The sequence below is a fragment of the Lissotriton helveticus genome, chromosome 4_1, assembly GCF_964261635.1.
Source record: "Lissotriton helveticus chromosome 4_1, aLisHel1.1, whole genome shotgun sequence".
Taxonomy (NCBI): Eukaryota; Metazoa; Chordata; class Amphibia; order Caudata; family Salamandridae; genus Lissotriton; species Lissotriton helveticus.
This window is the reverse complement of record NC_136063.1, coordinates 2,115,186,452-2,115,213,072: the sequence shown is the minus strand read 5'-3', so window position 1 is coordinate 2,115,213,072 and position 26,621 is coordinate 2,115,186,452. Positions and strand designations below refer to the sequence as shown.

General features: G+C 45.2%; 1 long non-coding RNA gene across 1 annotated transcript in view; it reads left to right on the top strand.

Moving 5' to 3' along the window:
- LOC144827806 (uncharacterized) overlaps positions 1-24,694 on the top strand; it is an 80,687-nt gene extending 55,993 nt beyond the window's left edge. The window contains exon 2 of the long non-coding RNA XR_013610387.1: positions 24,622-24,694. This is a non-coding gene — a long non-coding RNA (uncharacterized LOC144827806). The remainder of the gene's footprint in view (positions 1-24,621) is intronic.
- The last annotated feature ends 1,927 nt before the right edge of the window (positions 24,695-26,621 follow it).

Sequence of the window (26,621 nt, the reverse complement as noted above, 5' to 3'; positions counted from 1 at the left end):
GATTTGTCAAATTTCCTGACATTTCCTTGAAGATTTATCCTGTTAGAATTGAAATTATAATTTGGATGAGCATTTCTATTTGTAGCTGATTCTGTGCGTTTTACCACACATACTTCATCTACCAAATCTGCCTTTTGTTCAGTGTGTCTCTTAATAGTACTCATCCACTTTTCAGATTGTTCTAATGATTTTGCAATTGCTATGGCTTCATCTAATTTAGGATCACCTAATTCCCACAAGCGTTCCTGTGTTTTTTTATTTTTAACATGAACAATAATTTGGTCTCTTAACATCTCATCACACATAATACCAAAATTACAATGTATGGATAGTGACCTTAGAGAAGTAATAAATTCATCACACGATTCTGTTTCCAGTTGTGCTCTGGTATAAAATTTATACCTATTTAAAGCAATATTTGTCACAGGTTTAAATCTCTTCTCTAATCTTAATAAGGCTTCCTTATAGACATTAGAGCCCTCACCCTCCCCTGCAGAAGGTGGAATTTGCGGAAGAGCCCTAAACACCAATTGGCCTTCAGACCCTAAACAATGTAATAAAATACTTTTTTTTCTTTCTGCACCCATACGTTCACCATCGATAGCCTTCATGTAATTAATGAATTCTTCCTTCCAGCGTGTCCATGGTAAGGGTGGATCTCCTTTATGTTGTAAAAATTTCTCAGGTGGATCAAATTGCATAGCCATAAGTTCAAAGTAATAAATGTATTACAAATAAAACAAAAGAATTATAAATAAAAATATGCAATTATATATATTAGAATGGAAATCCTGTAATAAAATATATATTTATAAGTATGTGATGATGAATTGTTAGTGAACTGTTAATGAGTAAGGTTTACTTGTATTCAAGTCCTTCAACGTCGAATCAATTCATCTGTAAAAGGTCTACCTTGTATATGATGTGGAATGATGAGTATTCTGAGTTAAGCAACTCCTTTTTATAGAACCGCTGCTGTTGCAATATCGTAAACACAGTAAAAATAAAAGTAAATACCAAAACGGCTCACTCGGTGACTGGTTGTTATGGGAACTAGTCAACTAAAATGGCCGCCATGTTTTCCAATGACGTAGCGCATCATACGTAACGTGACGTGAGTAACGTCATAGCGTCAATCCACAGTCCAAAGAACTTCTCTTATTGTTAGAAGAAGTCGCGAGCAGAAAGCCTCCAGGTTCTTTCTCGAGGAGTGCAGGAAAACGTCACGATGTCGGGTAAGGCTCGCCCGTGCAGCACCAGCCACAGATTAAAGATAAACACTTTTTAGGATTTGCGAAAATAAAATAAAATTCTTCTTCTCCCGACCCAAATGAGTTAGAAATCTCGGGTTTCCAGGAAATGAAAGCAAAATAGGTTTTGAAAGATTAAATGTCCTCATAGATGATCAGAAACTTCAGGTTAATCCATAGAATGCCAAAAATTCCTCAAAATGTCGCAATTCACTCCACACCTATGCCACAGTGATGTTGGTGGAGTCTTCAATGTCCTTGGTTGACCCTCGTCGCCAAAATTATGTTACAGAATACACTGGAACATATAAAGATTTAAGTCTTTAATCCAAGGTTGTGGCACAGCAACAAACAGCATCTGGCTGGCAGACAGGAACAGTGCAACTGACCTGGTGCCTAGCAGCAGTGGAGGTTCTGAGTAGAACCAAAGTACTAATTAAAGATGCACAGTGTTTAAAGAAACATTACCAATATAAATATGTACAGTGAGAATGTAACACCAACTTTTAAAATACAATGTGTCATGCCCTAGAGGCTGTTTAGGGCTTATCATAAGGGTGACCTATATGTAATAAAAAGGGAGATTTAGACTTGGCAGGGGGTTTATTGCCAAGTTAAATTGGCAGTTTAACACTGCCTACAGGTTGCAATGGCAGGCCAGGGGCATGGTGTAAGAGGCTACTTAAGTGGGTGTCACAATAAGCGCTGCAGGCCTACTTGTAGTATTTAATTTCCCAGCCCTTTATGGTGTACCACTTTAAAAGAGACCTTTAAGTAAATTAAATATGCTAATCAGGTGTAAGCTAATTTTACCATGCCTTAGGGAGTGAGCACAAGCAGTGGTAAAGTACACAGAGTCCTAAGGCTAAGAAAAATGAATTCATCATCACAGGAGGGGATAAGGCAAAATGTTTGGGGGAAGACCACCCTAAGGCTGAACGGTCTATCACCTCTGATGTGCTCTTGTGGCAGTCTGTTGGGCTGAGCCCGGTTAATTTGAGTCTTATGACATAAACCAATGCATTCCTCATGCTGCAAGTCAGGCTTCAGGAACTTCCGTTGTGACCACATCATACAATCTCCGAAGGCTTGCGCCACCGGTCCTGGTTGACCTCCCAATGGCCTAACCCAGCACCAACATCAGCATTTGCTTCTGGGAGGAAACCTTGTTAAAACTATCCTATCAGGACAAAACGTGGGTCTGAGCTATATCTCTAAACCAGGACTGATGCTGAAGACAATTGCTTGATCTACAAGAAGGACATGAATATAAGGTCAGCAAAGAAGGTTAGCTTCTGTGAGTAATTCTCAAACCCACAAACAGTAATGCAGCTCTTTCATTTACATTAATGAGTGGTTGTTGTCAGAATTAATTAAATTTGCTATATATTGGTACAATTGCAAAAGTCCATATACCATGAATAAATACAATCAAGTAATAGCTGATCAATATGTGAATGCCGCTTGCAACAGCCAGTGGCCAAAGGGAATGGACCCTTTTCCCTGCACTCTGCAGAGGTCATAATAGTTCTGAGAGACAGCTAAAGCTGCCTCTAGTTGGACCTAAAAAGAAATGAGAGTTACAAAAATTGTATGGTGGTTTTGCAGCAATTATGCTATTTTAGAGAAGCATCAGAATTCCACATACTTTACAGTGGGTTGCTACCTCAAAATTAATAAGGAGCAATAAGGGCATTGGTGCTGTTGTCTGCAAATATCCAGTACTGGTTTTCCTTTCTGCAGGGCTAGTTGGTTAATATTCAGTTTTTTTTTGTGCAAGCACTGCACTAGTCCATAGAAGGGTGATATGTACATCCTAAGTGAACTAATTTGTGCCCAGAAAAACAAAGTCAGACATTTCCATCAAATGTGTATCTGATTCTAAATATAAACTAAACAAAAGTATTGCCAGATAAATTTGCCCAGTTGTTCCCAAAACTTTTAGAACCGCAACCCTCTTTTTTACGAATGACAAACTTTCGTGACCCACCTACCTTTAATTGACATGATGAGGGGTGATTATTGATTGTCATAAAGCATGATGTAGAAGCATATTGTCATTTACAGACAGCACATCTGCCAATGAAATGGCCACTAACTTTGCACAGACATATAGTTGTACTAATAAAACTATATAGCACTCTAATGATTATGGGCCTTATTACGGATACGGCCGTCTTGAGACCACCGTACCATCGCACTGCCACAAGATCTCTACCACCGCCAGGATTCTGGATTCTGATGGGGTGGCAGTTTGGAAAATGGCGATCTCTCTTAATGCCAACCTTTTCATGGCGGGTACTCTGCCATTAAAAGGTCAGTGGAAAGGCAGGGAAGGGGCCCCCAAAAGGGGCCCTATGTCAAATTTGGCCATCGGGCATGTGCATGGTAGCACATGTTGTGTCGCCCTCTGTTTGCACTGTTGTGCGTGAACTGTGTGCCATGCACGACATGGTGCAAGGTACACAGTGCACTGACGTGCAAGCGGCACTGCCACTGCACCGGCATATGCTTCAGACTCTTTCTATAAGCCAAAGCATGCCAGGCCGTGGCACCGCTGACACCGCCACCAGCCTAGCGGTGTTATCGTAATGCGGCTTTCAACATGCTTGGCGTTTGGGAACCGCTGCAGCGGTGGTCTGGCAGTTGGACCACCAAACTCAGAATCAGGCTCTAAGTGTGGAAATCGAGTTCCTGTGAATATGCATCATTTGTACATCACCAAGTAAAGTGTCTTGATTTGTTTTGATCCTAGTAAAATCTGTTTCCAGCACACTTCAGAATTACAGAAATATGTGCTACATTACAGATTTCCTAACTGCTGACGGCATACAATTATTTTACGGGTATTTTCATTTTGTTGTGTGGTGCAAAAAAATGACACCCTACATCGTTTCCTTTCACACTTCCTGTACTCCAGCAAGATTGTCACATAATTCACTATACAAACTCCTCTCAGTTTGCAGTCATAAAAAGAAAAGTAAACCCCAATCCCGTTGTAAAAGAATAAGCAGCAATTTGTCAGAAGCCATAACCTGACATTTTACCTATGTCTTTGAAGCACTGGCAAATGTGACCAGATAAACACTACAGTTTAAATCATTTTTATTTATTGCTTGGACCTTCCAGACCCCCAAAAAATAGGCTCGCCACCTGGCCCACAGTTAGAGAAGCGCTGCCCTACACAGTTGCTTAGCTGTTTGGTGAACTATTTCATGAACATACAAAATAAATGATGACACTACTGAATTCACAAAATTCTCCATAATAAAAATGAAATAGAACATTCCTTGACCTGGTTTTTGATTTGCCTAAGGAGCCTTCAACTGATACAGATCCTAGTGATATAAGATGCTGAAATGCCTTCTCTTTTAGAACTGAGTAAATTTCCCAAGCACGGTGGCAATTTAGTTAAACGCTATTCAAGGGTGCTAAAGCGTATTAAGAAACATAAAGACTACATAAAGTATACGGGTGAGCAACTGTTGAGTTTCCACCCTTCTGTTAATGCCGCTTGCATGCATAGTATCTTACCGGGAAATGGGGCGTTGAAGTGCAGAATGTGTCATTTCAATCCTGCCTTAGCCCTGACGAATACCAAAGGTCGGGACCAATTAATGGGGTTTTTAGTCAACTGTCGCTCATTCAAAAAACATAGCCTAGACATCTATGATGTCCTCACCAATTATCAGGTAGATTTGATGTTCTTAACGGAGACGTGGTTAGACGAAACATCGGCTCCTGAAATTTTGGAGGCCCTCCCACCAGCATATAGTCTGCTGAGAATTGACAGAGGGGTCCAAAGAGGAGGGGGTATTGCAATGGTATACAATACTAAGCTTGAGTGCTCATTGGAGCAAGTAAAAATTAGTAATCGCGAAGCTGGTCTTTTTTCTATTAAAATCTCCCCTGAGTATACTATCATGGGCTATCTTATTTACCGCCCCCCAGCGGGCTCTACAACGTTCGCTGATAGCCTATTAGAATCGGTGACTCAACCGGCCTTACGCTATAACAAATTCCTCATACTAGGTGATCTCAACCTACACTTCGAGGATGCAAAATGCGTAGAGGCACAATCTATGATCTTCTCTCTGAAATCCCTGATGCTCACTCTCTCGGTTGAGATGCCAACTCATCAGGCGGGTCATCTTTTAGATCCCATATTCTCGAACTGGAATGGAATCAGGGTGCTTCCCCCTATCAGAATCCCGTGGTCTGACCATTATCTTATTCCATTTACAATAACGGGCAGACCCAGAAGGGATATATCTAAGCAACCTATTGTACTCAAACGTAGGAAATGGAATACATTCAGTCAGGAGACATTTGAATCCATGCTTATGTTGGGGAAACCTCCACTCAGTAAAACCTTCAAGGAAGCACGGAAGGAGTATGAGGAATGAGTATCAAAGGCGTTAGATAAGGTGGCCCCATGGACCCTTAAAGCTCCAGCACGCAGGACTAAGTCCGCCCCCTGGTACAATGAGGAACTGCATATAGCTAAAGCCAAATGTAAAAAACTGGAACGTCTGTGACGTAAAGAGTACGATGACGTTCTAAAAGAGTCATACAAGTATAGCCTGAAGGAGTACCATGGGTGGATTAATAAGGCGAAACGATTATTCTTTAAAGAGAGGATTGAATCTGCTGAAAACTCCTCTAAGGAGCTCTTTTCCATCTATAAGGAGCTCACGGCACTCACTAGGACTGAGACCAAAGACCAAGTCCCACTGAAATCTGCGAATCCATCGCTGATCATTTTGTAAACAAGGTAGAGCGGATATACGTATCTTTTCAGCAAGGGACAACTGAAGAAGTATTGGTTAGGGATATTGGCAAAGAGCCAACTAGGAACGCAAGTCAGAATTTACGGTACCCCCGAGGGAGGAATTGATAAAGATAATTATGAGCATCCAGTCAGGTTCTCCTACGGATGTTGCTCCCCCTAAAATTCTTAGGAACCATGTTCACCTCCTATGGAGTTATATAGGCAATCTGGCCCATCTTTCCTTCCAAGACAGACAAGTGCCTGAGGAATGGAAACTTGCACAGGTGGTCCCGATCAAAAAGTAGGCTAACCTGAGCATCTCTCACTTGGACAATCTCAGGCCCATCTCCCTCTTACCATTCAGTGCCAAAGTGGTGGAAAAATTGGTCACCAATCAGTTGGTTAAATTTGTGGAAGATAACCATCTTTTACACCCCTCCCAATCTGGTTTTAGGGCGAAACATTCGACTGAAACCGCCCTTCTTTTCTCCACTGAACTGCTTCGACAGAAAGTGGATGAAGGACAGACTGCCGCCCTGATATTGCTGGATTTAAGTGCGGCATTTGATACCGTATCGCACTCTCGACTGCTTGCCCGTCTGAGTGAAAGAGGAGTTGCTGGCCCGGCGCATGAATGGATGGCTCCTTCCTGGCGGGAAGAACATTTCAAATACACTGCCCCCCTTCAGATCCACGCCTCGAACTCTAAATCAAGGGGTCCCGCAGGGTTCCATTTTAAGTCCTGTACTGTTCAATCTGTATATGGAACCCCTGGCCAGGTTGGTGGAATCTTTTGGGGTGGATATCGTATCATATGCGGATGATAAGCAACTGGTGGTTACTCTATCCCACAACCCAGTTGAGACGGCAGCTAATTTCTCCGCGTGCCTTGTGGCACTGGCAGATTGGATGAAGTGTAACTGCCTTCGCCTTAACGGTAATAAGACTGAACTGCTTGTGGTTGGTTCCTGTCCTTCAATCTGGTCATCAGCCTGGTGGCCCACCGACCTGGGTCCTACACCTATTCCCTCTGATTCTGTGAAGAATTTGGGTGTTCTGTTGGACTCCAATCTCACATACGCCCAACACATAGGTAAGATGGCGGGGATATGTTATGGCATATTGAAGGTCCTGCGCAAAATCCTGGATCTCCTACCTATTAGAGACAGGAAAACTCTGGTCCACACATTGGTTATGTCCCATCTTGACTATGGGAATGCCTTGCTCTGTGGCCTCAGTAAAAGGGGAATGACCCAGTTGCAATGTGTTCAAAACGCGGCGGCCAGGCTTGTTCTGAAGCTGCCGAGGAGGTAGTCAGGTAAACATGCGCTTCAGAGCCTGCACTGGCTTCCCATGCGGGAACGCATCAGGTTTAAGATCATGTGCATTAGTCACCCCATTGCCAATGGCAGAGGCCCGGTCTATCTCCACAAGTTGCTAACTATCTACCGTCCGAGGCGTCTTTTGAGATCCATGGGCAGTATGCAGTTTTCGATACCTCGCATATATAAAGCCCAGATGGGAGGGCGATCCTTTAGATTCCTGGCCAGCAAACAATGGTATGAACTCCCTGTGGAGCTGCGGATGGAGCCATCAGAAACCAGGTTTCGGCAGAAATTGAAGACCTATTTATTTCCTGAAGATTAGCACATACTTAGGCCTCTCTTCCCCTGTCCCCTCCCCTCTCCGTGGTCTTACCTCGATTCCTTAACTGTGATGGATCGCATCCTAGCGCGGAGACTCACTGTTTTTGTGTATTCAGGCGCTTAATAAATGTTATTTATTATTTTTTTATTATTAAATTACTAGAATGACAAAAACATGACACAGCTCATAAGACACCATTAAAAGGACCGATGGATACATTCCTGTTGAACAAATTGTAAGTTTTCAATACAAAAGTCAGTGTAATCATTCTCATATTCATATATGCTCTTTTGAATGGAGATGTCCACAGCACCAACAGATGAAATAGCATACTGGAATGAAGCTGGCATGCCCGCTACTCCTTCAGACATGATGATGCCTCAAGTGCAATTCTTCAACAAGGTGACATGGACCACTGTCCATGCAATATATCATCTATTTAAAAGGGCAATGGACATGTCTTCTGGTTGGCATCTCAATATCCTCTGCTGATTTTATTCTTCAACACCATCCGCCGGTACCGTTTTCCATTAGTGAGCTACACCTAATTTCCATTAACAAGATGTACTCATATCACGGTAAGTACCAATGCATTGACCGAAAGAACAGTTGGTGGAAATCAAGCACATGTTCATCAGAATTCTCTTGATGCTTTCAAGCAAGAGATGGGTAGAAGCATTGTTTTCCACAATGATCTGAAGGATACATTTCTTGCTAAATTTTCCCAGAGAGGATGAAAATCAGTTTGATTCAATATATTATTTAAGCCTTGTCAGCTAATCCTTTCATGGCAGCATATGAATAAAACATGAATATGTGAATATGATGAAAAACATTCTGGTTGGGGCCACAGATCAGTGTTATGATGTGGATCCTTAACATTGATGACAGGATATCAATAGTTGTTCATGTTGAGTTCTTAATATCTTGGGTACCATAATACCAAAGTTTTCAATACTGATTGTAATTATATACTTTTTCTTTTTTAATCATAATATCAATGTATTAAATATATATTACTTTATTATTGTTGTTTGGTAATATAGATTTCATGGATTTTTGGTTTATAATGTGTAATGTAGTTTACTATTTTTTAGATATATTCATTTTTTGGGAATTTTGTGCTTTATTATTGTGGTTTTTAAATGTTCTTTAACTTAATTTGTTTTTTATTTGAATTAAAATTGTAATGTTTTTGGGTTATTGAGTTTTGGGTTGTTGGGTTTTATAGGGGTTTGGAGTGTGTAGTATTATATATTTATTAACAATATACATGTTATTTTATATTTCATAAAAAAAAATTTAAACCTTGATTTCTAAGTGTAATGCTATTTATTTTGGATGATGTTGGGTATTATATGGGTTTTGGGTGGGGAGTGTTTTAAAAAATATTTTTAAGAAAAATTTTAAATAATATTTTGTATTTTTTATTGAATATTTAAATATATTTAGTATTGGTTCATGTGCTATTGTGTTTTTTTTAAGGTTTTTGGGTGGGCAGTTTCAAAATATTTGTGTTAATGTTTGGTTGGTAGAATTATTAACATTTCTTTTCAGTTTTGTACTAAAAATAATCCATTTTAAAAATGGGTTTCTTTTTTTAATGTATTTTATTTATGGGAAAATATTAATTGATTCAAATTTAAATTAATTTTTGCAAAACAATTGTGGTAAAGTAAAGTACATGTCAAATATTATTACCTTCATGAATTGTTTTGATATATAATTCTTTTTTAGGTTTGATTGTCTGGCTGTCCCTCGAGAGTCTAGTGCTTTCCCGTATCTTTGGAGTGGGAAAAGTAAACATGACTTTTCCCTTCCCTGAATTTTGTTTTAGTTGGAATTTTGTTTTAGTTGGACTCTGGCCCCCAGTATCAAATGGTATACCAATGTCGCATAGTTTGAAATGGTAATCGTACATTTGGATCCTCCCCTCCAGAGTGCAATGCTTTCACCAATGTTGCTTAGTTTGGAGTGGAAAATTAAATATGCCTCCACATTCCAACTCTTTCCCAGTTTTGTTATGTTTAGAGTTGGTAGAGTGAATCTGATCCCCCACACACAAATATCTTTACATTTTTAAAATTTTTAATAAAACTATTTTTATTAGACATATTGTAGAGAATTCCAATGACAGCATGACAATCATCGTTTGTAAAATCATAATTGTCGAAACCACATCTTCTGCTACAGTCATGTGAAATAGTACGCCCATTCTCTTCCCTCTCATCCCAACCCACCCATTCACAGACCTGTTCACGGAGTCACATATCATAATACAATCACATACTTTCATCGGAGTCAGAGTCTTCAGACTGCGGGGGTTCACAGATACCACCTCTGTATGTGTTCCACTTTCCCCATATCTTCTCCCATGTTCTTGGGCAGCCCCTATATATATATATATATATATATACACTGAACTTTCTGCCACCATTGCCAAGTCCATATCCCTACACCACTGAGTGAGAGTGGGACTAACTCTGGAGCCCCAGCGTTGTGCGATATTCCTCTTTGCTACAGTCATTCCTAACGTCGCCCAGTCCTGGGTCGTCTTGTTTAAGTCCGTTGGGTCCCAAATGTTAAGGAGGCAGCATCGTGGGCTTGCAGGACAGTGATTTGTGTAACCTGAGAGAGTGTCCTCGTGATCGCCATCCAATATCTCACAATCACGGGGCAACTCCAGATCCATGGTAGAAGGATCCTGTTTCCCCGCATACCCTAAGACAGAGCGGCGAATCCGCCCTTCCTATTTTGTGTAGAAGTGCCCTAGTATAGTATGTACGGTGCAGTATTTTTAGCTTCACTAGCCTGAGCCTCGATGGAATAGCAGCCTCCTTAGGGGAAGCTAGCGCCTCTCTCCATTCTGCCTCGTCGATCTCTCCTAGCTCGCACTCCCATATAGTCTTCAGGGTCCCTGTGGAGTCTGCTCTGTTGTTCAGTATTTTCTTGTATGTCAGTGATATCGCTTTTCTCTGGAGGTGATCTGTTAGGAGTCTATACTCCAGTGGGGAGGAGTCCTCCGGGTTTGTGTCTGGTGGTATCAGGGACTGCAATGCGTGAGTAATCTGCATGTATCGAAACCTCTCTGTCTCAGCCAGGCCGTATGTGTCCTGTAGGTGAGCGAAGGTGACCACCCCGCCCCTCTGCCATAGGTCGCCGACCATTGAGATTCCTTTTGAGTCCCAGTTACGGAACCCCTTTGTATTGCCTAGCATTCCCAGTTTTTTTAGTGTCCCACAGCGGCATAGCCTTCGTGACCATTCCTTCCCAACCAAGTGCTCGCTGAGCATCAAACCATATACGTACTGTGTGTAATGTCGGACCCGTGATTGTGTGTTTCTTCTTTTTATTGTATAGGGCACTCATTATCCCCGCCGGTTCTAAAAGATGCCTATCAAGTCTAAACGCCGGGTCGTCCTGTGGAACGTGCAGCCAGTGATTAATCGTGACCATCTGGGAAGCCCAGTAATATGCCTTGACATCCGGCAGGGCAATCCCACCGTCGTACCAACCCTTAATAAGTTTTTGGAGCGCTATTCGAGGTGCTTTACCGTCCCAAAGTAGCGTGACCTCTGCATTAATTGCTCCAACATAGGTCTGAGGGATAGGGAACGGCATATTCTGTAGCGCGTACAAAAATCGTGGGAGGGCCACCATTTAAAAAGGGGCCACACGTCCCAGCCGTGTTAACGGCAATGTGCATCAATGTTTAACATCCTTTTTAAATCGCCGCAGGGGTTGAGTTAAGTTTATTTCCTTGAATTGCGCATGATCATGCGTCACACATATCCCCAGATACTTAAATCCGGCTGTGACTATTTGCAGCTCGCAGCCACTCTGTAGCTGTGGCGGGGGTCCCCGCAGGACGTACAACAGTGATTTGTCCAAGTTGATGGTCTATCCAGACTGACGCCCATACGCAGCGCATATCTCTAATAAGCGGTCAATGGAGTTCTTTGGGGACGTCAAGTATAGGAGAATGTTATCTGCATATAGAGAGATACGATCCTCCCAATCTATCGCCCACTTTATTCCCTGTATTATGAGGTCCTGCCTTATCTACACCGCCAGCGGCTCCAACACTATCGCAAAAAGGAGGGGGGGACAGTGGGCAGCCCTCCGTGTCCCTCTTCTCAGTGGAAATTCTTTCGACATATATCCATTCACGACCACCTGTGCCACTGGGCTCGTGTACAACAGGCGGACCCATGTACAGAACTTTGGCCCGAAGCCCAATACGCTGTAGGACCGCGAAAATAAAGGGCCACTCCACCAAGTCGAACGCCATTCTTGCGTCTAGAGAAAGGACCGCTGCATCCTATGTTATGGTTGCCCTGCATTCTATTACTCCGAACAGTCTTCTCAAGTTAAGCGCCGTATTGCGGTGCGGCATAAACCCCGACTGGTCAGCATGTACAAGGTCTGACAAGAGCGGCTGTAGCCTATTGGCCAGGGTTTTTGCAAGTATTTTCGCCTCCGCATTAAGGAGAGATATTGGTCTGTAGGGTGCACATTCATTCGCCGGTTTACCGGCCTTATGGATTCCCACTATGATGGCCAGACGCTGATCTCCCGGTAAGATTCCACTTGCGAAGCTGTCGGTAAACATCGCCAGTACGTGCTTGACTCCTACCTTATAAAATTCGATCGGGATCCCGTTGGGTCCCAACGCTTTCCTCGTATGAAGCGCTCTTATGGCCTGCGTAAGCTCCTCTGGCGTGATATCCTCCTCTAAGGCAGTCATCACGTCTGCGTCTAGCGTGGATTACTGAATGTCATGCAAAAAAAACAAATTCTCTTCTACCGTCGTGACGGCGACTGGTGTATATATCGTTTTGTAATGTTGCGCAAGCGCTTCTGAGATCTGTTGTGGCGTGGACACTAAGTCGCCGTTCCTAGTTCGTATTTGTGCTATCCAGTTACTAGCCCTCTCTTTTTTCCCCAACCACACCAGCAATCGGCCTGCTTTATCTCCCTGATCATATATGTTGAGTTGAGTGCTAGTTAGTCTGGTAGAGGCCTCTTCTTGTATATATGCTCTATATGCCTGCTGGGCCATGTGTAATGCGTGGGCTGTCTCCTCCGTAGTATTATATGCGTGCACCTCCTCCGCCCATGCGACCCCGGACTCTAGGTCATCAGTGTGTTGCTGGTGTTCTCTCTTTTTACCCGTGATGAGTGAAATGGCGCCACCCCGGAGCACTGTCTTATAGGCCTCCCATAGTGTAGTTGGTGAGGGAACCAAGTGCTGATTTTCTTCAAGTCAAGTTTAAATTTGTATAGCGCACTACTCACCCAGAGGGTCTCAAGGCGCTTGAGGGAGGGGGGGAACTTTACTTATCGAATATCCAAGTTTTAAGTTGTTTTCTGAAAGGAGAGGTGGTTCTGTGTAAGGCGGAGGTGGGTGGGGAGAGAATTCCAGGTCTTGGCCGCTAAGTAGGAGAAGCATCTTCCCTCCATGGTGGATCTTTGGATGCGTGGGATTGCGGCAAGGGCTTGATTGGACGATCGTAGTTGGCGGGTGGGGGTGTAAAAGGACAGGCGCGTGTTGAGGTATTCGGGTCCTAGGTCGTAGAGAGCTTTGTGTGCGTGGGTGAGGAGGCGGAACGTTATTCTCTTGTTGACGGGGAGCCAGTGGAGGTCTTTCAGGTGACCGGAAATGTGAGCTTGGCGGGGGATGTCTAGGATGAGTCTGGCTGAGGCGTTTTGGATGCGTTGGAGTTTTTTCTGTAGTTTGGCTGTGGTTCCGGCGTAAAGGGTGTTTCCGTAGTCCAGACAGCTTGTAACCAGTGCATGGGTGACCGTCTTTCTTGTTTCGGTGGGGATCCAACTGAAGATTTTTTTGAGCATACGTAGGATGTTGAAGCATGATGATGAGACGGCGTTGACTTGTCTGGTCATCGAGAGGGAAGAGTCCAGGATGAAGCCCAGGTTACGTGCGTGGTCCGTTGGTATGGGTGCGGTTCCTAGGGCCGGTGGCCACCATGAGTCGTCCCAGGCGGAGGGGGATGATCCTAAGATGAGGACTTCCGTTTTGTCCGAGTTCAGTTTTAAACGGCTGTTCTTCATCCACTCGGCTACTTCTTTCATCCCTTCGTGTAGGTTGGTTTTGGCGGTGTTTGGGTCTTTAGTGAGGGAGAGGATCAGCTGGGTGTCATCTGCATAGGAGATAATGTTGAGGTTGTGTTGGCGCGCGATGGATGCGAGGGGACTCATGTATACGTTGAAGAGGGTGGGGCTGAGTGAAGATCCTTGTGGTACGCCGCAGATGACTTCGGTGGCTTCTGATCTAAAAGGGGGAGGCGGACTCTCTGGGTTCTTCCGGCGAGGAACGAGATGATCCAGTTCAATGCTTTTCCTTGTATTCCGATGTTGCTGAGGCGTTGTATAAGGGTGCTATGACAGACTGTGTCGAAGGCTGCGGAGAGGTCAAGTAGGATGAGGGCAGCTGTTTCTTCGTTGTCCAGTAGAGTTCGAATGTCGTCTGTTGCTGCGATGAGGGCAGTCTCGGTGCTGTGTTTGGCTCGGAAGCCGGACTGTGAAGGGTCGAGAGATTTGTTGGATTCGAGGAAGGCGGCGAGTTGACTGTTGACGGCTTTCTCAATGACTTTGGCAGGGAATGGGAGGAGCGAAATGGGGCGGTAGTTCTTAAGTTCAGTGGGGTCTGCTGTGGGTTTCTTCAAGAGGGCACTGAGTTCGGCATGTTTCCAGCTTTCCGGGAAGGTAGCGGAGTTGAGGGAGCAGTTGATGACGTCTCGGAGATGGGGTGCGATAATGGAGTCTGCTTTGTTGAAAATGTAGTTGGGACATGGGTCGGTTGGTGATCCTGAGTGGATGGTGTTCATCAGGCGGATGGTGTCTTCGGTGGTGATTGGGTTCCAGGCGCAAAGGTTGTTGGAGGGGGGTTTTAGTTCAGAGGTGGGTGGGGTGGACTGGTCTCCAAAGTTGTTATGTATGTCAGCGATTTTGTTGTGGAAGAACGAGGCTAGAGAGTCGCAGAGGTCTTGGGAGGGAGTGATGTCGTTGGTGCCGGCGGTGGGGATGGTAAACTCTTTGACGATGTTGAATAGTTCCTTGTTGTTGTGGGCGTTGTTGTCGAGTCGATCCTTGAATTCTGATTTCTTGGTGGATCGGATCAGTTGGTGGTGTTTGCGGGTGGCGTCCTTGAAGGTGGCCTGGTTGTCAGAGGTTGGGTTTTTTCGGCAGGCTTTTTCGAGGGTGCGACAGATCTTCTTGGATTTCTTAAGGTTATCATTAAACCAGGGGGCTTTTTTGCTGCCTTGTTTGATTTGATGGTTTTTCAAGGGTGCTAATTCGTCAGCACTATGGATGATCCATTGTGTGAGGTTGGAGGCTGCTTGGTTTGGGTCCGATGATTTTGCGGGAGGGTTTTGGTGAAGCGATGTGAAGAGCTGGTCGGTGGTAATTTTGTTCCAGTTTCTCCGGGGAATTGGTTGTGGGTAGCTGTGGGTCGTGGTCTTTTTGTAGTTGAAGTGAACGCAGCTGTGGTCCGTCCAATGGAGAGCTGTGGTGTGATTAAAGGAGTTGTGCTTGCTGGAGGTGAAGATTGGGTCGAGCGTGTGGCCGGTATAGTGGATGGGGGTGTCAACAAGTTGTTTGAGTCCGAGATTGGCGAGGTTGTCCAGAAGGGTGGTGGTGTTGCTGTCGTTGTTCTTTTCCAGGTGGAAGTTGAGGTCTCCCAGTAGAATGTAGTCCTCGTAGGGGAGGGCGTGAGGGCTGATGAAGTCAGTGATGTCTTCGCTGAATTGTGTGCGGGGTCCGGGTGGTCTATAGATGAGGGTGCCTCTTAGTGTGGTTTTAGGGTCGGTGTGAATCTGGAAGTGAAAGTGTACGGCGGTTGTGAGGTTGTCGTCGGAATTGGACGTAATGTGGATGGTGTTTTTATGGACGATGGCGATGCCTCCTCCTGGTTGGTTGATGCGGTCCTTTCGGATGATCTTGTAGCCGTCCGGGATGTCATGGCGATGTCGGGCGTTGATGAGGCGTTCATCCAGGTTTCTGTGAGAAAGGCAACGTCCGGCGATGTGGTGTCTAGGAGGTTCCAAAGTTCAATGGCGTGTCTGTGGACCGAGCGGGTGTTGAGCAGGATGCACTTCAGATGGTTAGTGTCGGAGCTCTGTTTGGAGACTGTGGATTTGGTGTGGGTCCTGATGCAGTCGAACTTGCAGGCGTGGCAGGTGAAAGATCCATGGGTGTATCCTGGAGCGGCTTGGTAGCAGTTTGGGAGTCGGCCGGGGTTAAGTGCTGAGAGGGTTGCGGCGTCGTACGTTATGCGGGTGGAGTGGAATTTGCGGGGGCCAGGGGGTCTGGCGCTGGGCGCGATCCAGGCGCGGACGGGCGTAGACGGGCTTACCTTTAGCGCGCCTTCGGCGCGCATGGGGCGCGACTGCTGCGCGTGGGCGCTGCGCGTAGGTGTATCAGTCATAAGTGGAAAGTGGAGGGGGGCGGAGCGAGGGAGGAGCAGCTGGGAGGCGGGAGCGGGGTGGAGAGCCGGGCTGGGAGGCACAACAATAAACAACAAAATGGCAGCAAGCCAAAAGTGAAACAGGACGAGATTGGGGCAAAATTGCTATTAAATGGGCAGTGGCACCGGCACAATCAGGCACAAATAATTAAGGCAGGCAAAGCGAGCAGTGCACAGTTCAATAATTATTTAAAAGCAGTCTGGCAGTAAAGCGCTACGAAAACCATATAATCAGGCACAGTAAATAGCAGTCAGCAGTGCGCAAATGAAATCAAAGGCAATGAGCAGTCTGGCAGAAAGCACTACGATACCAAAGAATGAATGAGCAGGGAGCAGCGTGAGGAGCGACCGCTTCTGAGAAGTCAGGACGGTCACAGCGTTTCAGAGATCGGGTAGAGCCTTAAGTTTCAGTGGGAGGGAGGAGCAGCTGGGAGGCGGGAGCGGGGTGGAGAGCCGGGCTGGGAGGCACAACAATAAACAACAAAATGGCAGCAAGCCAAAAGTGAAACAGGACGAGATTGGGGCAAAATCGCTATTAAATGGGCAGTGGCACCGGCACAATCAGGCACAAATAATTAAGGCAGGCAAAGCGAGCAGTGCACAGTTCAATAATTATTTAAAAGCAGTCTGGCAGTAAAGCGCTACGAAAACGATATAATCAGGCACAGTAAATAGCAGTCAGCAGTGCGCAAATGAAATCAAAGGCAATGAGCAGTCTGGCAGAAAGCGCTACGATACCAAAGAATGAATGAGCAGGGAGCAGCGTGAGGAGCGACCGCTTCTGAGAAGTCAGGACGGTCACAGCGTTTCAGAGATCGGGTAGAGCCTTAAGTTTGCTTTGTGTATGCTTTGTGATTTGCAGGAGTGTTTTACGTAATCTACGGTCCTGAAGTGTTTTACGTAATCTACGGTCCTGAAGGTATCCGGGTCTAATTGGAAATGGCGACGAGTCTGCGGGGTAAATGGTGCCTATGTGATGAGGACTGGCGAGTGGTCCGATATACCTCTAGGCAGGTGTCTAACGTCTGTCATCCCCAACATTCCGGTGGCTAGTTTGAAAATGTAATCAATTCTAGAGAGACTATTGTGGGCCCCAGAGTGGAATGTGAACTGCCTGTCCGTTGGGTAACTGGTCCGCCATGTGTCCATCAGCCCTAGCGCCTCTACAAAGTCCTGTAATCTATGGGATGGCCCACCCGCGTCTCTGGGAGTTTGCCTATCCAGTGTAGAGTCCATAACTGAGTTGAAGTCCCCCCAACAATCAGCTCCCCACGAGGAAGTGTCAACCGGAATTTACCCAGGTCTACAAATCTTTACATTTTTAAACATTTAAAATATGTTCATATGTCTGAAGATTTTTATGTAAATATTTTACATCTTTAACATTAAAAAATAATTTCTTTGTTAACATTCAAATGTTTTTAAATCTAAAGTTTAGACTAATTTTCATTGATTGTAAGGTAAAGTAGATATATTTTAAAGATGAATTACATGCTAAATGTATTTCAATTGTGTAAAATATATATTTTGAAAAGTACTGCAACTTTTTAAACTCTAAAAATAATTTCAAATAATTACAGTTATATTTTTTATTTATTTTGCACATTTTTATTATTGATGTAGATTTTGTATATTTGTATTATAAGAATTGTAAGAGTCAGTATTATTCTAATCCATATTTTAGTTTTCAGATAATTTTTAACTGTAGATATTTTTGTAGGTCAATATTTTGGACTCAATATTTTTGTCATTTTAATTGTAAGTATATTATGCAATTAACATTAGTGCAAGTCGATATTATTGTTATCAATATGCAGTTGTACAATCAGTCTTACATAAAGTGATGTGTGTAAACGTCCAGCACAGATGATATAAATTGCTGAAGTTCGCCATGTTTTTCCACCGCAAGATCGCCGATATACATGACAGCTTCGGCGCCCAGACCACGCACCCAACCACCGAACCAACGCCCCCTTTCACCATCCTCTGCGCCTGGACCCCCGTCAACACTGAAGACATCACCCACGTGATGAACATCATCCACTCCGGCTCCCCAGCTGACCCCTGCCCACACCACGTCTTCAACAAGGCCGACTCCATCATCGCACCCCATCTCCGGAACATCATTAACAACTCCTTTGCGTCCGCCCCTTTCCGGGGGGCTGGAAACACGCAGAGATCAGCGCCCTACTGAAGAAACCCACTGCCGACCCCATGGACCTCAAGAACTTCCGCCCCATCTCGCTCCTCCCCTTCCCCGCAAAAGTCAGCGAGAAGACCGTCAACATACAGCTGACCACGTTTGTCGGGGCAAACGTGGCTTCTGGCACCTCTAAAACTGGTCTAGGTGACTCTTCTCTCGACTGTGGGTTTTTTTTTTGTCCCCCCCCCACTGTCCGTTGATTAACGCTGCTTGGTCTGCTCTCCTCCATTGATCTACCCAAGGCTGTGGTCCCCCCTATCCTTTATGGGTATTGCATAGCAGCAACATTGCTCCTCTAGGGTTATCATCTTGCGGCGCATTTTTGGGAGTGAATGAACAACGCTGAGTGTCAAAACCATATCAGTCGGGCGACGGCACTACCAGTTTACCTGTGACCCTGTAGTTCATACCCCTCTCCCAGTGCAGCTAGGTGATTTACTAAGGGCAAAATGAGGACAAAAAAATAAATAAATAAATGAAAAAAACATACAGCTGACCACTTTCCTCGAAACGAACGGCTCCCTCGACTCGTCGCAGTCCGGTTTCCGAGCGAACCACAACACCGAAACCACCCTCATCGCAGCAATCGATGACATCAGGACCATGCTTGACAACGGGGAAACTGCCGCCCTCATCCTCCTCGACCTATCGGCCACATTCGATACAGTCTGCCACCACACCCCAACGACCCGCCTCCACCACGCCGGGATCCAAGAAAAGGCCCTGGACTGGATCACCTCCTTCCTCTCTGACAGAACTCAAAGAGTCCGTCTCCCACCCTTCCGCGCCGCGTCCACCAAGATCATCTGCGGCGTACTCCAAGGCTCCTCGCTCAGCCCTACCCTCTTCAATATCTACATGAGCCCCCTCGCGGCCATCGCACGCAAACACGGCCTCAACTTCATCTCCTACGCAGACGACACCCAGCTAATTTTCCCTCACCAACGACCCCGCCACCGCCAAAGCAAGCCTCCAGGAAGGAATGAAGGACATCGCGGAATGGATGAAGCTCAGCCGTCTGAAACTGAACTCAGACAAGACGGAGGTCCTCATCCTCGGACCATCCCCCTCCGCCTGGGACGACTCCTGGTGGCCCGCGGCTCTGGGCACCGCCCCCAATCCCACAGACCACGCACGCAACCTGGGAGTCATCCTTGACTCCTCCCTCACGATGACCAAGCAAGTCAACGCCGTTACTTCTTCCTGCTTCAACACCCTTCGAATTCTCTTCCGCTGGATCCCCACCAGAACCAGGAAGGCTGTCACCCAGGCCCTGGTTACCAGCCGACTGGACTACGGGAACGCCCTCTACGCTGGAACCACAGTCAAACTACAGAAAAGACTACAGTGCATACAGAACGCATCAGCACGACTCATCCTGGACATCCCCCGACACAGCCACATCTCCTCCCACCTGAGAGACCTGCACTGGCTCCCCGTAAACAAGAGGATCACATTCAGGCTCCTTACCCACGCACACAAAGCTCCCCCCCCAGCTCCTTGAGACCCTCACGGGTGAGTAGCGCGCTCTATAAATGTTCTTGATTGATTAATTGGTTGATTGATTGATTGAAGGGAAGAACTTGGATATATGAATAAGTTCACGAAACTTTAATAGGGGTAAGGTTCAGTTGATCACTGAAGAGTCAGGTGGGATAAAAGGCAGCAGATGGTTAAAGAGCAAATGAATTCATATGAAATATTATTGTCATGTTTATTTCTCTGAATGTTTCTCTAAGTTATAAATGGGGGATTATGAGTTTTCCTAAATGTTGCTAGTCTGCCCTATCGGTGCTTATTTGCTGGATGATAAACTGATGAGAAGAATTGCTTCTGAATTTTTCCCATGGAGCATTGGAGCTATTGATGATTGTTTACAGCACAGTGCATTGGAAGGATCAAGAATTGGATAGCTAAACATGCATGGTCTCTGCCGCATTTCAATGTTTGTCTCCCGTAGGGTCCATCCTATCATCTTTATTTCTGTTGTGCAAACTCACATTAACCCTGAACCTGTGTCCTGTTTCAAGTGTCTCTCTTATTTCCAGAGGAGATCTCTGGTAATGTTGAGGTGGTATCTGCCAGGAAAAAATTAAAAAGAACAATAAGATTTCTCTTGCTGTCCTGGTCTACTTATTCCTTTCTCTTTCAATACAACACCTTTTCCTATTTGCAATATTTTGGTCAGACGTGCATGAGGTGGGTTAATGAAATCGTTAATTACTGATAAACTTCAATACCCTGTACCAGGTACCCCTCAGTCCACTCAACATAATTTGAGGTGGCCTCGCCCCAAGACAGGCACTTACCACACTAGTCTCATTTCTTTCTCCATGATTCCAAAGACGTAAGGCTCCTCCCTCTTTTCCTCCTGCGAGTAAGATAGTCCAGTGGAGCTACAAAACTCAAGGTGGGGGGGAACACAGGGGCTCTGACTTAAAAGACAGGGACCTGATGTGAGATAATACAGTTTACTGGTAAGTACCTCTTCACAGGCCATAATAAACAGACGTTTTGCACAACTTTCTGATGCTATAGGGATTTTAAAAAACAGTGATTTCTGCATTGCTATCTTAACAGCAATTGATTTGAAATGATCATACACTGAATCCATTATATCCAGCATATAGTGATTGACATATACATAGTGGAACAGCCATGTGTCTGCTCTACATATTTCCTGATTGGTGACCCCACCAACCTCTGCCCTAGATGTTAAAACATATTCTCAAGGACTTATCGCTGAGTTGTCGGCATTTTGGTGCCCCAAAAGTGGCAAAATATTCATCATCCCATTCTCAAGCTGGTCCAAACTGCTGAAATTGCCTGTTTTCCAGTGATAGCTTCCGTAAAAAACATTGCCACGGATGAGGGCGACAACTAACGCTAATGATATGCAGAGTAGGCGTTCCTGTGCAAAAAAACATGAAAACACCACTTCGCGATATTCTCAACGATCAGCCAGATCGGCGAAGCGATCCAAAAACAGGCGATAAGGCGCGTTAGCAGCAAGGAGTGAACACCTGCCTTTTAATGGTGTTAATCAGGACGACAACCTGCAGTATGAAAGGGAGCCCAGCCCAGAGCCACATCGGCAGACCAACACATGTCATGGAGCTACTGATCATGCAGCTCAGAGACCCAAGAGGCCCAAAACACCCACCGCTACCACCCCTAGGCCAACACAGTGGACAACCAACATCCCTCCACAGACAAAGCTGCTGACTGTGCTGCACCTGTTGGCCTTTGGTACCTTCCAACCAACAACCACCAGAGTCGGAGGAGTCTCACAGCCAGCCCAATCAAAGTTCAGCACAACTGTCTTGGATGCCATCATCAGCTTGGTACCCCAGCACCTTCACTTCCCCCACAGAGCGCAGGAACAGCTGGAGACCAAGCAAGGCTTCTACGGCATAGCTGGATTCCCGCACATGTCCTACTTGTGCCCCCTGATGACACTGCACACAATTACCGAAACAGAAACCACACCCATTCCATCAATGTGCAGGCAATAGTGGACCACTGGGGACTCTTCACCAACGTCCTCGCCAACTACCCAGGCAGTGTGCATGATTCCTACATTTTTCGACAGTACATCATTAACCAGCGCTTTGAGGATGACACCTACGGAAATGCACTGCTCATTGGTAAGTACCAAATGAACACACCTCAATCCACAATCATGCAACTCACAACTGTGGGAATGCACATGGTACAACATCATACACAACATGCCAAACAACATGCCCACCTACCAGACACAACAACACAAGGAACTGTGGTAACAGGGGCCAGCCATGTAGACAAACCATCCACGTCACGGCACCTCTGCCACACAATAGCAGGATGTGGTGAAAGGTGGGAACCAAGTATGTGCGAAGGAGGCGAGTGACCCATGAATTAGAATGAACACAATGCCAAGTGAGGCAGTGATATGCTGGACAGACTCAACTATGCAGAGTACAGACATGTCCATGTGGACATATACTACTGGTGTATGTGGTATCATAGACAGTGGACGCAACCATGTTACCTCAGTGGGGTAGACCTTGGACATGTAGCTATGTCATCCCTTCCTGTAAGCGTAATCGGAGTTGGCTGGGCCAGCGTCGGAGTGGAAATTAATAGCCCGGGCTCAGGGCGTGGTTAACTTCCGGGATGGCCACCAAAGCAACTACTGCGTGTGTCTCTGTGTCTGCCATATCCTCACCATAAGCCTACACACACTTGGCCGACCACCCTCAACGGCCAAGATCACAGTGTCATTGTCGGGCTTGTGGACATGCGCAGACAGTCATGACAATGGTGTGTCTTAGGAGTGCAAGTGATGCAACCGTGCAGTGCACACAAGTACATAGGCTCTGGGGGAGTGAGGAGCAGCTGTGAGGCAACGTAATACACATGGATGCAGCTCATTTGCCACATGCGAGACATGTCAAACATGAATCCCAAAATCCCACACATCAATATACTAATACGCCTCCCAACACAGAATGCAGAACCACCGATCAAGGATATGCACTCTGCCCGTGGATGATGACATCCCTCCGAGCCCAGATAACCCAGGCCCAGAGGCAGTATAATGCGGCCCACAAACACACCAGGGGCATTGTGGAGCGCTCATTTGGCGTGTTGAAGCCACGTTTCAGGTGCCTGGACATTACAGGTGGAAGACCCATTTAGAGCCCGCAAATAGTGTGCAAGATGATCATTGCATTTTGTGTGTTGCACAACATATGTGTACGCACCAATGCCCCATGGATCCATGTGCCAGATGCACCAGACGATAATGATGAGGCAGGTGGACCACACCCCAGTGCAGTAGCAGCAGGAATAGCCCAAAGGCACACTATCATTAACAATTTTTCCACATGAGCACATCACATTGGGACTGTCCTTAGCAATCATGGGACAGGACAAAATGACCACAGGAAAAGCATGTTCAAATAAGTTTATTCCAAGACACATTCCCTGTGTGCATGTCACTCCTCTGCATTAGCACATCACTCTGACAAGTGTAAGTGCAACATTTAGTGCTGACAATTTCATCAATGGCAATTAGATGGTGGCAGTGTCACCTGAGTTATCGGGATACTGTTTTCCTGCTAGACTGAACCGCGTCTTCCTCTTCTTCTTCTTGCCCTTCCCTGACTCCAAAGTCCTTAGCTGGTACTCCGTGGGGCTTGTGGGGTTCTGGTTGTCCTCTGTAGTTGCTCTGGCTACCTGCATCGTACTTCACAGTTGTTTGTGTTCTGTTTGTGTTTTTTGTTGCCGTTTTAATACTGATTTTTGCAGCCTGACTTGTGGGAATTGCAGGCCTGGCGCTGCTTATCGCTGACTTTTTTATTACAGTTGGGCCCAACACAACTTTTTTTGCGTTCGGGTTTGTATTTGTATGGCCATCTTGGTAATGTTATCGTGGACATTTGATGCATTATGGGGACACTATCGCATGTTACAGCAGTGTTGAGAATGTGACGTTGACACAAAGGTATTTTCCCACGATAGACGGCTATATGTGAAATTGCGTTAACCTATTTTGGCGATGATTATCGCACGTTCTTGAGAATATACCCCCTAGGGTACTGGCCTTGAATCTGGAATGAAGGAGTCTCCCCAAAGAACTTATTTGCCTGCAAAAGTGGCTGTCAGAACCATAAGATGATACCTTCTTCACTATTATTATTTTTGGAGTTCTATGTAGCGCGAACAAGACCCGAAGGTATCAGAGCGCTTTACACGAGCACCAGTTACGTTACAGACGAACACATTAATGTGTGTTAGGCCCAGGGAGATTAAGTGATTTGTCCAGAATCACAGAATGTTGAGCGTCCCTGCCGAGACTCGAACCGGGTCCCCCCCTCCAAGGTCGACCGCCCTAGCCACGGTTGACCGCCCTAGCCGTTAGGCCACATTCTCTCCCCCGTTCCAAAATATACATACAATGCATTTGATACACGTAACACTTTAGTGTGCTGTAGATAGATTAACAGGGTTCTCTTAACATCTAATATAGAAGGTTTTTATTGTTGTTCCTCTGCTCTGCCTCAACGACTGGTAGAATTATTTCCTGTTGTGAATAATATTTTGAGTTTATTTTAAGAACAAACTTGGGTTGAGGTTAAAGGACTACTCTATCTATTTTATAAGACTTCCAGATATGAATGTGAAATGACTAGTGACCCAACCTTCGAACAGATGTAATTGCTAATCAATAAGGTTGTTTTTGCAGATAACTAATTATCCTATTCTCTGTCCTCAGGGTCACTCATACGTTGTGAGAGGGTTGCAAAAAAGCTCATTTGGAGTCTGAATAAATGACTTTTTTATCTGCAGATATTGCACTGTTGGCTGGAATTTTTGTATCTCTCAATCTTTGGTAAGTTACCACCGAAAATACTATTTCTTTCTAACTCCTTGAGTATCCAACGCAGGTCTAGGGTGGCCAGAACCCTGCCAGATGTTCATGGTATCCACGTAGGACACTGTTACATACACAGAATCTCAATAGAACTCATTTACATATTCCATGGTATTCTGGGAGTCTGAATTGGGCGCCCTCTTGACATAAATCATGTTTAAAAGCAGTCAGAGTATAAAGACTGCATGATCAAAGAGTGCACGCATCACACCAGCAAAGATAAAGACAGAAACTGCATTAACTCTGCCTCTTTGTTTAACTGGCATGCATTAGCTCCAATTTCCTACCACCCTTCAAACTTGAGATGCCAGGCGAAGTAAGACTGGTGTTAAGTAGCATCCTCTCCCTCCTGGATCTAAAAGATTCATGATGGAAGTCCTGTTGCCATGGCATTGCCTATGTTAAAGGAGAGGGAGAGTTGCAGCAGGAAGTCATAATAATACAAGTTTATATCATTATCTCCTGTGCTGTATGATATATACATCAATTTCAATTATTTGTTTGCTCCCAAAGTAAACAGCGCTTAACGTCGCAGATGATTGTCTGTGGTTTGTGATCTGCATAAAATACACTGTGGTTCTCACGGACAGTTTCTTTTATTTATGAGAGCGAGATGGCTTAGTGCATTTTTACATTTTTGCTCGCCACTGACATCTGCCATGAGCCAAGGATAACTAGTTTAAACCCTGCAAGAAAGATTCAGCCTTCCATCCTCTTGAGTGCTATGATACTGGGTAATTACAACATCTGTTTTTTTACAGTGTGTAGAAACATCAAATATATGGCATGAAAGACTGTATACAAAACACATTTCAATAATATATAGAGTATATTACCTCCCTCAAAGTCATATTGTGTATTTTATTTCTTCAAGTGCGTTCTGCCATCAGAATGTACCTGTAGTAAGAGAAAAGTGTGACTAGTAACTACTAGCTAGTAATAGTTTATCACAAGGAATTAGTAACGTCACAATGGAGCCAATTCTTGGCTATTGCATGCAGTGAGCGCTCGCCTTCCTCCTGAGAGTATGAGGCAAGATGAAGGACAGATGCCTAAGCACAGTGTTTATGCACCATAAGGAGGGTTGGGAACACACCCTTGCTCCTGGTGGCACCTATACAGGCATGTGAATGCATAGACGTATGTATATGTAAGCAACCATCTCAGACTCAGAGAAAAGTCAGGCACCTTCTCTTGGACATGCCTCTTCTCCATTACTCGTCTTGAGCAGGAGGAGAGGTGAGTGAAGGCAAAAGTGCTGAGGAAAATGCAATGCAGTAATGCGGCTGTACAATTCAAACAGGTTCCTAGCCAGGCCTTATGATTAGCACTTTACTTTTAATGAGCCTAACCTTTCTCTCTATTGATGCTGTAATGTGCCTAAACAAGAAGGTATTAGACTGTCTCTGCTATATAGATATCACTAAGATGTCTGAATTCTTTGGAAACCCCCAAGGGGTATGTGGGAGAGCTATCGGAAAAAAGCTTTTCATCTGAAGTTATAAACTAAATGTAAATTGATATTTGTATAGCGCACTACTCACCCGCAAGGGTCTCAAGGCGCTTGTACGAATACCGCTGTGGAACCCATCCTGGCTTTCCCTGTGAGGTGTCCACTCCTGGGCACCCCCAAGGTGGAGGCCAGGCATCCTTAGCGTTGTGGGGGCCGTTGTGGAGATTAAGCAAGCTATTGCCCAGAGTTGCAGAGTGGGACTCCATGATTGGAATAGGCACCGAGGCGAGAATTATCAGGTCCGTGGAATTTTGAACCCAAGACCCGCTGAAGCGGGGAATTGAACCCTGGTCCCGGGCTAGACCTCTGCATCAGGGTCTGCCACTCT